This window comes from Pinus tabuliformis, chromosome 8 (genome assembly GCF_031772625.1).
Source record: "Pinus tabuliformis cultivar Carrire ecotype Pingquan chromosome 8, CPIR1, whole genome shotgun sequence".
In the NCBI taxonomy this organism is placed as follows: Eukaryota; Viridiplantae; Streptophyta; class Pinopsida; order Pinales; family Pinaceae; genus Pinus; species Pinus tabuliformis.
Window position 1 is genome coordinate 1,977,307,369 of NC_142294.1, and position 12,324 is coordinate 1,977,319,692.

Sequence of the window (12,324 nt, forward strand, 5' to 3'; positions counted from 1 at the left end):
GAGATTATATCTTATGGATTTATGTTTTCTACTTCCAAATATGAAGAGAGATGTATGAACAGTCTAATGTGGAGAATGTGAATCATTAATAAAATATTTCAATATCAACTATGGATATATTATATAAAACAAGTGAAAATAACAAATTTATGATAGTTGAAACATTTTATTAGTTTGTTGCTTAAAACCAGTATAGATCAATCTTAAATATGGATTTACAGAGAGCTGGGTGGAATCAAATCTCTCAAGGTATAACTCTTTCCTTAAATTTTGCATTGTAAAAGATGTTTGCATCTTGAGAGACTTGATCTCTCTCCGCTCTTTGTACTGAAAAAAATGTTTGCATGTTGATAAATTTGGTCCCTTTCATCACTTGGTAGATTCAAAGATAAAATAGATCTATGCTAGTGTATAAGGATTTGGTCCAAGAAATAGACTTTCAATATCTCCACATATAATATTGTCAAATAAACTTCAGTATTGTGTGCTCATGAAACTTATAAAATTCATAAAACAATATCAACTTATAATACTACAATTTTGCTAAAAACTATAAAATTCACGAGAATAAATCAACTTATAAGTTTCTGTAAATTTTTATATGTACAACCTATGCCTAACACATGTAATATTAAGAAAATAGTAATAAAGAAGAAAACGTTTATTAACGTAAAGAGATTATTTCATTGTCCACGTTATATAAAATACTTTTATACAACTACCATCTACCATTCACTAATCAACATTAAAAACACTCAACTTACAGTGTCAAGAGAATTTATTTACGACGATTCAATAATCAACAATAAAACCACTTGAATTTATTTGCTGAGGAATTCGTGGTGTTGCCTTTACACAGCATTGACATTTCTCCTTCCGTGGAGATTCATGTTCTGAACACCACTACAGCTTTGGCTCCGTGGAAGAAGATCTTGGTCAGCCGTCTTCTTGAAAGAGGCAGAGAAATAACAAGGGCTTTCTTCGTCGATTCTCCCGACACCAAGTTTTTGAAGATGAGAATGATCAGTAGGACTGCTCACACTCCGAGGAAAGCTGTCATGTTCTGACAACTTTCTTGTTGCTCTCTGTTTCTGAGACGCGGCTTTCACCAGCTCTCTGTAATCGTCTTCTTGGTCCCTCAGGGAAGAAGAGTTTGAAGTAAAGGACATGGGGACAGCCATGGCGGCTACCCACATAGCAATCTCGAAGCGATGGCAGCGTAATTGCCCATCCCGGCGCACTTGTTCATGCTACCCACATAGCAATCTCGAACTCTGCCTAGATACGGGATGGGAGAGAGAGCTCTCATGAATTTGCAGAACGCTCGGAGTGGCTGAAGCTGGTTTATTGCATCCACTTTGCCATCTAACTCTGAGGACTTTATGATCGGAAGGAAAGAAATGTATTCACACTTTAACAAAGCTATGAGATTATTGCATAGAGTGCAGTTTGTCCTATAAATAGAGTGGCTTGATCTCTATAACGTCTGCTTGATCTCTATAACGTCTTTTCTGAAATTACCTGTGCGTTGACATGATTGAAAACATAAAACCCTTAAATCACTCTAAACTCTCCTAGTCTACTCTGTAGACTTACTCTGTAGACTTTCTTGTAAGTTGTAATGGAAAGTTGATATTTGTTATTTTTATGTATACATAGAGATCATTAACAAAATCTTGGATATTTAATATTAAGGTGTGTTTAAATAAGGTTTAGTTTAATTTAGATATAAAAATATATATTTTTTAGGTAATATAATTTTAAGATTTTTTTTCTTTTGTTTAAAATAAATTTTAAATCGTATAGAAATATTTAAATTAAATTTTGTAGATTAAATAATTTAAATTTAAATTTTTATCATATTTTAGTTAAAATTAATTAGAAAAATATTAATGGAAAAAATTATTTTATCTATAAATTAAACTACACCTTTAAATAATATACCATTGCTATCATCTTACTTACTATATATATATAAAACTAAAATAATATACCATTACTATCATCTCAATATATCTATATATAGAAAACCATATATATATATATAAAACCAATACTAGATGCCTCGTTGTCCTATGGAAAAAAAACTCGCATCCCGACTAAGTTTTCAACCATAAAATAGGGTTGTATACTTCGGAGATGTCCCTCCATCTTTAATTTAAGTGGGCGTTGACAAAATTTTCGAAGATTTAAGTTCAATCAGGGAAATCTTTTTAAAATTGTAATCTTTTTAAAATTTGTGCTAAATTTTGTGAATGTTTTACTGAAATGAAACTTTTCTACTACTAGATTAATTTAATTTTGTTATTATAATACACCATGCTTTGTATCTGGATGGTTGTGATTCATATTGTTGTTTACGTGATTATTTATGGAAAATTTTAAAGTAGGGGTGATGCAAATGACAACGCAATACATGGCATTGTCATTGCATTAATTCTACATTGATGTAGTTTTTTTTGTGTTGTATTTTTTAATATGTATTTTATAAGCACTTATTCGGAGTAACAAAAAAGATGATAGGTAGAGTTTTTCTACGTTGAATTAGTCACAACTTAGAATATATAATATTGCAAAATAATATATATAAGTATATTACGCAGTGCATTATATTAGATATCATTTTTATTCAACTGCGTTAAGTAAGTCATTCAAACGTATGACCATTCCATGAGAGGTAGTCGTAACTGACTAATTTCTCATGATTTTTGAATAGTTCACTTAGCACTCATTGCATCGGGTGATGCTTGCAATGAGTGCTAAGTGTCATGAATTAGTCAGTTACGACTACTTCATGGAAAATGGTCATATGAATGACTTACTTAACGCAGTTGAATAATGATATCTAATAATATAAAATAGTTATCTTTATGTTATATTTACATCTAATTTATGTATGTTGTGTTACATTTATGTTGTAGTGTGTCAATCTAGTTATTGATATCATATTGGGTGTTGTTTTTGATCATATGTCCATTTTATTAGTGTTGTGATAACGTCAAAATATAGAGTCCCACGTCATTTTACATTCACATTATAATGCATTTTCTTAGTACTCTAAGTGATGTGTTAATGTGACGTGTTTTTATTATTCATTTTGCATCATAATAGTATCATAAAGAGAATTTTACATCAGATTAATGTCACATGTGCTTCAAAATTGTACTCTATTACATTATTACTATATTAATTTTAAAATATTTTAGTATCAAAATTATATATTTTAGTGTTAAAATTATGATAATTGATTGGGTACATTATACTTAAGACTTCATCATAAACTCATTAGCACTTATAATTAAGTCATCATGTCACCTTCTTTGTAACATATCACTCTTTTTATAAAGGAAAAATAAATATTTACCCTTAAAGTAGCAATATTTCTTTTTTGTTTTAAGTAAGAAAAATATTTCTCTATAACAAATTTCTTTCATTTGCAATCCTTATTGTTCTTACCTATTCTCCTAAACTTACCACACCCGGGGATCATTATTTAATCACTTACTATATAAAAAATAACTTTGTGCAAGATCAGTTCCTCAATTTCTTAATTCATAATAACACTTCTTTAGCTAGAATGACGACAGAGGATTTGTTCTAATTACGCTTCTTCTCCATGCTCAAAATTTAATTATTCATGTTAACCTTTTATTTTATAACCATACTCTTTTGGTATTTATTTTGTACATGATAATACCTTTGTTACATATTTATCACTATATGTACATAATCTTCAATTTATAAATATGTATATATGTCAACGATTCTGGTGACATAATTAATCTTGTATATGTTATCAGACATCCTATTGACTATGTAGTATACATAGGGGTGGATAATATGGGGTAGCTAGGTGTATAAACTAGGGAATAATGTTATGTAAACGAGAACCAAAATTACTTAGTTTAGTAAATAAAGCTCGTAAGTGGTTATCTACATTAATGATGATTGTAAGTGGTTAACCCTCATTATAAAAGGAGACCACAATTAGTTAGTTTCATTAAGGATGATGAATAAACGATCCACAATTAATAAATAAAGTGGTTAACCTGCATTACAGAAGGGACCATAACTAGGCAGGAAATAATGAAATAAGCCCATGGTATTGGATGTACGGTATTGAGGGCTCATGGTACTACCCATGGTATTGTATGTATGAAGCTTATATGGAGCCTAGAAGACTCTACATTGGAAATATGATGAGTATTGTTTTGTATTAACAAGCATATGGCTTCTAGATTATTATCCTTCCTTAAAGAGTAATTGCATGGTGTTACCCAACCTTGGGGTGTTTCTATTAATAAATATCTTAACCATTTATATATATTCTTGGATTGTTCTTAGATTTATATTATCAAAGGTTTCAAACAATTTGTAGATTTATCAAATTCAAGCCCCCTTCAAGCATGTTTTGTCCCCGAAACATGAGAAGAACACAAATAATAAGATCTACTCAAAAGAATAGTCCAATGGTATTGTTATAAGGAATTTACGATTGCGGACAAAACTATCTTCGCTAGACATAGTGGACTGGTCTAGAACAACATAAGTCAAGGAATATAAAGTTTCCCTTAGAGAAATTGAAGAATGGAAAGAGGCTTACTTGGAATTCGTTGCAAGATTTTCTCTCCTCTCGGATTATAAGCTCTAATCATAGTGTTGATTGCTATAATTTGAACCTGCACACACAAAAAACACAAGCCAAAGATCTATGACATCTATGCAACATTATCCAATGACTCTATTCAATGGATACTCAAAAGCATTGAAATAATGAATGTAAACATAACGTAACGCAAAACATATAGGAAAACAGTATACTCTTTATATTAATATGAATAAGAGAGAGCTTACAACCAAGAATAGTAGCTAATCTTGTAGAGATCTCCTCAAGTTGACCCGTCCCTCCTTGTCACAAAGCACATCTCAACGTCACCCTAATGCATGAAGATGATGACTTTCTTAGATTTAAGGCAGGAGCATGAGGGAATGAATAGTCTCCAAAAGCCAACCCTCATGTTGTAGATGGTTGTAAATTTATAGGAGAGGGATGGTAGTTTAGGAATTCTTATCCATTTACCAATTTATGTTTGCGATCCACTTAAGATGGGAGGATGAGCTCAAGGGATAAGAGGTGAAGTCTCAAAGGTAGGATCATATAGGATTCAAACTTCTTATCCAAGTTAAATGGTTAAAAAAATCCCTAGAAGATTCTAGAAGAGGGAGATTCTCGATTCTTTTTAATTTTCCTGAATTTCTATAATTTGCGCCCAGTAAGGAGCAAGCTACTACTGATGAGCGTTAGTGAAGACAAGAGTAACTTGTTGTTGAAAGCAGATCTCTAAAGGGGAAGAGTGCCGTGGGCCTTAAAAGCATTGATTTTTGGTTGTTAGACCCAGAAACTCAATTATTTGGAAAGATCATGCTTAGGGATTTATGTAGGGATGATGGAAACATGTTCATGAATGTGGATTGATCTGTTTTGTAGGCCTATTGACCAGATGCGACAAAATGGCCTATAATAGATTGCCCCCTGAAATGCAAAGTCAGAAATGGTAGTTGATGACTGAGGTTCTTTACCTTGCGACAGGTTCAGATCAAGAACAACTCGTTGAGATTATCATCTTTTACAATACAATTTCATCATGATATCTCAGCTGGCAGAGGCATACCTATGCTCAAAACATAATCTAACATTACATGTACAACGATCAAGAAGTCACGTCTACTAATGACAAAGTGTGGACACACGATTCGATGATTGTTTGTATGATCATATTTTTCATGCTTTTTAATCATGAATTAATCCTAAAAGCACAACCTGAATGGATGGAACTAGATCTGGGTCTTCTATCTCATTCACTCAATCATCCAATGTATGGGTTTAACCATGTGAATAAAGGAGTTGGAGTTGAACATGGCAGACACCATCTGATTATCGACCAATAATATAAGTCGTTAAAGGACAGAAGAGAAACCATCGATGATGTTAATGGTTCTTAAGGTACTATAGTACAATCCACATGGTGTGAATGAATGAGTTGAAGTCGAACACCACACATAATATTTCGGTCGAAGGCCAATGATGAAAACTTGTTGCCAAGAGTGAGGAAACTTGTCATTGATGTATGAAATCCCCAAGGTAATGAAGGAAGAGGTTCTAAGTCAACGTCATGGATAATGAGTTGATTTCGATAGGAAGTGACCCATCATAGGAGGGTCTTGATGTATCCCTCATCAACGACATGAAACAGGTATCAATATTTGAGACAAAATGATATTAATGTGGAACTGGTTTAACAAATACAGACATGGAATGAAGGCTTAAGAGTATGGTAACATATGTGAACTAAATGCCTTCTCTTTAACATATTGACGATATTGAATGGAGTTGGAAACATTAACCCAAAACCGAAAGAAGAGGATTTGATATAGTGTGATGAACAAAAAACAAGTAGATTTCCCAACCCAATAGCCAAAAAGATGAAGCGGAAGAGTGTCATGTTCAAGAGTGACTTACTTCCATTAATAGGTAGAGTACCCTATTTTCCCAATTTCCCTAACCATTTCTGGTCAGTACCTCTTTATTTGAGAAACTAAACTTGGATATTCCACAATGCTCATCTTTTATTAGTCGACGTTTCGATTCTAGACCAAGACTCATCATCAGGACTGATTTATAGAGAGTGAATTGTGAACAATAAATATGGTATAGATGGTTAGTCAAGTTTGTAAGCTGACCATGTGAAGGAATAAAATGTTTTAATTTTATTTTGTTTAATGATATTTTATTTAATTCTTGTAATTGTTAATATTGTTTTATTTAATTAATTTGGTTAATTCTAAAAGTTTTATTTGCAGGTTTATTAAAACTAGGATTTTAAAACTCTTATGTGTTAATTTAATTAATGTATTATAAGTAGCGTCTTATTTTTATTTAATATTAGTTTGTGAATTGTTTTAATTAATCTTGGATTATTGTTTAACCTGATTTAATTTTCGTTGATGTTTAGTGGTTTTAAGCTTGTGTATATTTTTAGGTTCTCTTTAACAATTTATTATGTTAATTAGGCTTTTATTATTATTAATGTAATAAGTTTTATTACTTATAATTTTACTATAATTTTTTTTATTAAATTAAATGCAAAATAAGTTTTGTATTGTTTTACTTATTTTCTGAATTGATGCTCCAATCAAAACTTGAGGGAGGGAGTGGGAGGAGAAGTGAAGAACAACTATGGTTGAAAGTTTGCAGGCGCTGATCTCCATGGTAGGTCAAGGAGGAGGGAGCTCTACTCCCTCCTACAAGCAAGCGGTTACCAGCCGTGGTAAGAAGCCAATGGAAGAAGTTAGAAGAGACGACAAGGGGAAAGAGAGCAGGGAAGAAGAGAAGGACGGAGACAAACACTGTGATAATAAAAGCACAAAAGACAAGGAAGAAAATGACAAGGAAAAGGGAGAAAAAACCAAGGCACAGAAAGGACCTTATAAGCCCAAATCTAAGGTTATACCAAGGGTGGTCCTGAATGATCCTGCGCTGCAGGAACACAGGGACCACATGTGAACTTATGCTATCATATGTAAATTCATGGGAATATGACCCACTGAAAAAACTTTATAGACATGGATTAAATACCATTGGAAACCAAAAGGGAGCATTGACCTACATTTGGGGTCAAAAGGGTTCTTTACAATGGTCTTCACTAACATTGAGGATAAAGACAGAGTGTTTGAAGGAGGGCCCTACTTCTATGCAGCTATTGGCCTCTATATGAGGCCGTGGATGATGAACTTTGTCCCGGAGCGGGAGACTTTCACATCAGTTCCGATTTGGGTAAGACTTTACTCCCTTCCTCTTGATTACTGGCAAACAGAATCGTTAACAGCTATAGGTAATAAATTAGGACGTTTTGTCAAGGCCTCAAAAGCCACTAGAAGAGGAAAATATACTTCTTTTGCATGAATCTGTGTGGAAATGGATCTCTTCGGGGCTCTACCGGATGAGTTGATCTTGGAAGTTTTGGATGAAGAATGGGTGCAAACAGTAGATTATGAACATATTCCATTTAGATGTCGCAAATGTCATGATCATGGACACTTGTTCAGAGATTTCCCTCTTAGTAAAATCGAGAATAAGAGCAGAGCTTCCACTATGAAAGATACGGAGAGCTTTCAAAAAGTGAGCCACAAAGGAAAAATTGACAAAAGGGGTCTTAGGCATCATCAAGCCGAAGGGCCTCAAGTCACGTAGAATAGGTTCCAGGTTCTCGAGGAGGAAGAAGAGGCAATAAAAGTAGATCAGGGAATAGAGGTAAATCCTGAGGACAAGGAGACAGAGGAGGACAAAGACCAACCAAAGAATAATAACATACAGAAAGAAGCTATGATGAGCGATGTAGAACTAGATATGGACTAGGAAATGATCTAGAGTGAGATGGAAATGGAGGATCAGGAGTTGCAGGAGATTTTAGATAGAGAGCACCTAGATTTGGAAGGGTTCTTGAAACAGGGAACCATCGGAAGGTTAGATTCGATACCTCAAGAAGAGTTCTCTAGAGTACAACAGTTGTACTTATGGAAAACCTAGGCTAGTGGGGTGGAAAGGCTAGGCAACACGGCAAAACATGGCAACGAAGGTGTGAAATCTATAAAAATCACACCAGGATTAGCACCTCGAGGCCCAGGAAAGAAAAGAGGTAGAAAAAAGTAGAATGAGCTACTGATGGAGTGTGGAAAGCTAATGATAGATTCGGGTAAGATGAAAGACCTAACCAGTTACTCTTTCACTAATCTTTAATGATGAAGTTTACTTCTTGGAACATCAGGGGTCTAGGTAGTAAAAGGAAGCAAATATTACTTAGTAACAAAATGAAACAAGAAGCTCCGGATATTATATTTCTCCAGGAAACTAAATGTTCTATACAAAAAATTAAATAACTTCATAGTAAATGGCTCAGTCATTTTGAGTTTCTAGAAGTCAAGGCAGAAAATACAACAGGTGGCATTCTTACTCTTTGGAATCCCCTAAAGATTAGTATAATAGATGCTAAAGCTTCCAGAAATTATCTATCATTGGTAATGCAACCTATGGGGGATAGGGAGATCTACATGGTAACGAATGTTTATGGTCCTTAGAGAATGGATGACAAATTGAGACTCCTTGACTCTCTTATGGATCTCAGAGAGAGATATTCAGGGATTCCATGGATTTTGGGTGGGGACTTCAACATGATCAAATCACTATCGGAGAAAAAAGGGGGCACCAGAGCTCTCACCAAAGATGCCTTAGCTTTTCAATCTTTTTTGGACACTACGAAACTGGTTGACATTGATACAAGTAATGGTCTCTTTACTTGGAACAATAGGAGGGCAGGAGGGTCTATGGTGGCATCCAAGTTAGATAGATTCATCATATCAGAGGACCTTATACTCAATGACACTAGAATGGAAGCAAGGATTCTGCCCTTTGGAGGTTCTGATCACTAGCCAATTCAATTAGAGATCAGGGGCATTGGTACTCCCAGGAATAGACCTTTCAGATGTGAGAATATCTAGCTCACCCATCCAGATTTTATCAACAAAATTTCAAGTTGGTGGTCTGAAGATCTGCATATTCAAGGTACAAGTATGTTCCTTCTTCAAAAAAGACTAAAACATATAAAGCTCAGGCTTAAAGAGTGGAACAAGAAAGAGTTTGGCAATATTTTTGAAGGAAAAAAAGTTGTTGAAAGCAAAATGTAGATACTCAACCAATCCCTTATCAAGGTTGGCTTTGATAAAATCAGCAATGATAGAGCCACCAATCTTCAGCACGAGTAGGAGAACTTATGCAAACAAGAGGAAATATTCTGGAGACAAAAATCTACACTGCAATGATTAAAGGAAGGGGAAAGAAATACGAGATTTTTCCATAGGTCAACCTTGGCAAACTGGGCTCATAACAGAGTCTCCTCGATTAAGGATGAGGAAGGGCAACTAGTCAGTACCCATGAAGAAATTGAAGCTTTTTGAGTTCAACACTTTATGGGGATTGCAAAGGAAAGCATTCCAAACAGGGAGCCTTTCATTAGGGATATAATAAGACATATACCAAGACTAGTGTCCAGAGAAGATAATCTCAACCTCAATAAGCCAGTAACTGAAGAGGAAATAAGTGAAGTCATCAAGGAAATGCAGAATGGTAAAGCACCAGGTCCTAATGGTTTTAATGTGGACTTCTTTAAAGCATGTTGGAATATTGTTAAACAAGATATTTTGAATGTGGTAGAAGATTCCAGGGGGAATAGAACTATCCTGAAGGCCCTCAACACCTCCTTCATTTCACTAATCCCTAAACAAGATAATGCTCTTACTCCTGATAAGTTTCGACCCATAGCATTGTGCAATGTGGTTTACAAGATTATATCTAAGGTTGTAGCTAATAGACTCAAACCTCTTCTCCCCACCCTAGTTTCTGGGGAGCAATCTGGCTATGTGGAAGGTAGAAAAATTCTCAATAACATCATTCAAGCACAGGAGGTGGTGCACTCACTGACTAGCAACAAGAAGGCTGGAATGATCATGCAGCTGGACTTGGCTAAAGCCTATGAGAAGTTGAACTAGACCTATATCAAGAGGGTTCTTATTTCTTTTGGGTTTGATCATAATTGGGTTAGATGGGTCATGGCTTTGGTAACTTCTTCTAGCTTTTCAATTTTGGTAAATGGCTCTCCCTCCGAGATTTTTATTCCCTCAAGAGGCCTTAGGCAGGGAGATCCACTCTCTCCCTTTCTCTTTATACTCATGATGGAAGGACTTGGTAGATCGATTAAGCAAGCAAAAGCAGAAGGAAAAATCAAGGGTCTTCAACTTTCTAAGAATGGACAGACTTTGACTCATCAACAATTTGTGGATGATACCATGTTGCAGGGAGTTCCTATAGTCAAAGAAGATTTGGCATACAAACAACTTCTAAATGAATTTGGTTTGGCCACAGGTATGGAGGTTAATCTTTTTAAATCTAAAATCTTTTTCTTTAATATTGATATTGCTATATAAAGGAATATCTCCAGAATTCTAGGCTTTCAAAGAGACTCTCTTCCTTCGAAATATTTGGGAGTCCCCCTTACTACTAAACCTCTTCATAAGAGTATCTGGGAACTGGTGATTAATAAGATGCAGGATAAAATCAAGAATTGGACCATCAAATCTTTAAAATTGGCTGGTAGGTTGGTGCTTACAAAGGCTATTCTACAATCTATCCTATTTTTTATGCTTTCAACACTCCCTGTACCAAAAGGAGTCTTGCAATAATTCAGAACTATTCAAAGAGACTTTCTCTTGGGAAAATGGGAGAAAAAAAGGAAATGGGCCTTAGTTGCTTGGGAAAATATTTGTAAACCCAAAATTCAAGGAGGTCTGGGTTTGGATGATCCAGAGGTTCTAAGTAGGGCTTTAGGAGCTAAGTTATGGTGGAGATGGGTCAAAGAACCAAAGGCCCAGTGGACTAGTATCTGGACAGAAAAATATGCCAGCACTTGGGACAATAACGATCATATAAGGATGTCTGGCAACATAAAGGGCTCACACATATGGAATAAGGCCTGGGAGAACAAAGGCTTAGTTCAAAAGAATAGCTTTTGGGAAATCAGAGAGGGGGATTTGGCACTTTTTTGGGAAGATAAATGGAAACAAGAACCAATACTGCTAAATGAGCAATTTCTGGACCTCAAAAAAGAGACAGACATCAAAGGGTTATCACAGGTCAAAGATTTTTGGGACCAAAATAATAATGCAAGTAAATGGAGAAAGTGGAGGAATATGATTTACGGGGAAGAAAACCCCTTGAAAACTAAAGCTGAGGCTCTCATGCGGATACTAGAACAAAGGAAGATCTTAGTGACAGGGGGGCATGACCAATTGAGGTGGGGCAACAATAATGAGGGTACCTTTAATCTTAAGGAGGCTAAGCGCAAACTCCTCGAGATGGACTCTCTTGCTCCGGATAGAATATGGCAGAATCTGTGGAGGCATCAAGGCTGGATGAAGATTAAACTCTTCATGTGGCTTGTTTATCATAAGAGAATTCTGACTTGGGATAACATAAGGAAAAGGGGTGTGTTGGGGCCTTCCAGATGCCAGTTCTGTGAAGCCCAAGAAGAAACTATGGAACACCTCCTCAATAATTTTATCTTTACCTCTAGTTTGTGGGAATCTTTTGCTAACATCCTCCAATGGAGCGACAAGGACATAGGGAGCATCTTCAACACCCTAACTAGGTGGAGAAATAATTATTCAGATAATGAAATTCTTAGTGCTACTTGGGCTCTTACACTTAGCTTCATT

At 35.1% G+C, this 12,324-nt stretch overlaps 1 pseudogene; it reads right to left on the reverse strand.

Annotated features, from left to right (window-relative positions):
- Positions 1-851: 851 nt before the first annotated feature.
- The window catches only part of LOC149244367 (uncharacterized), a 36,791-nt pseudogene continuing 25,318 nt past the window's right edge, over positions 852-12,324 (reverse strand).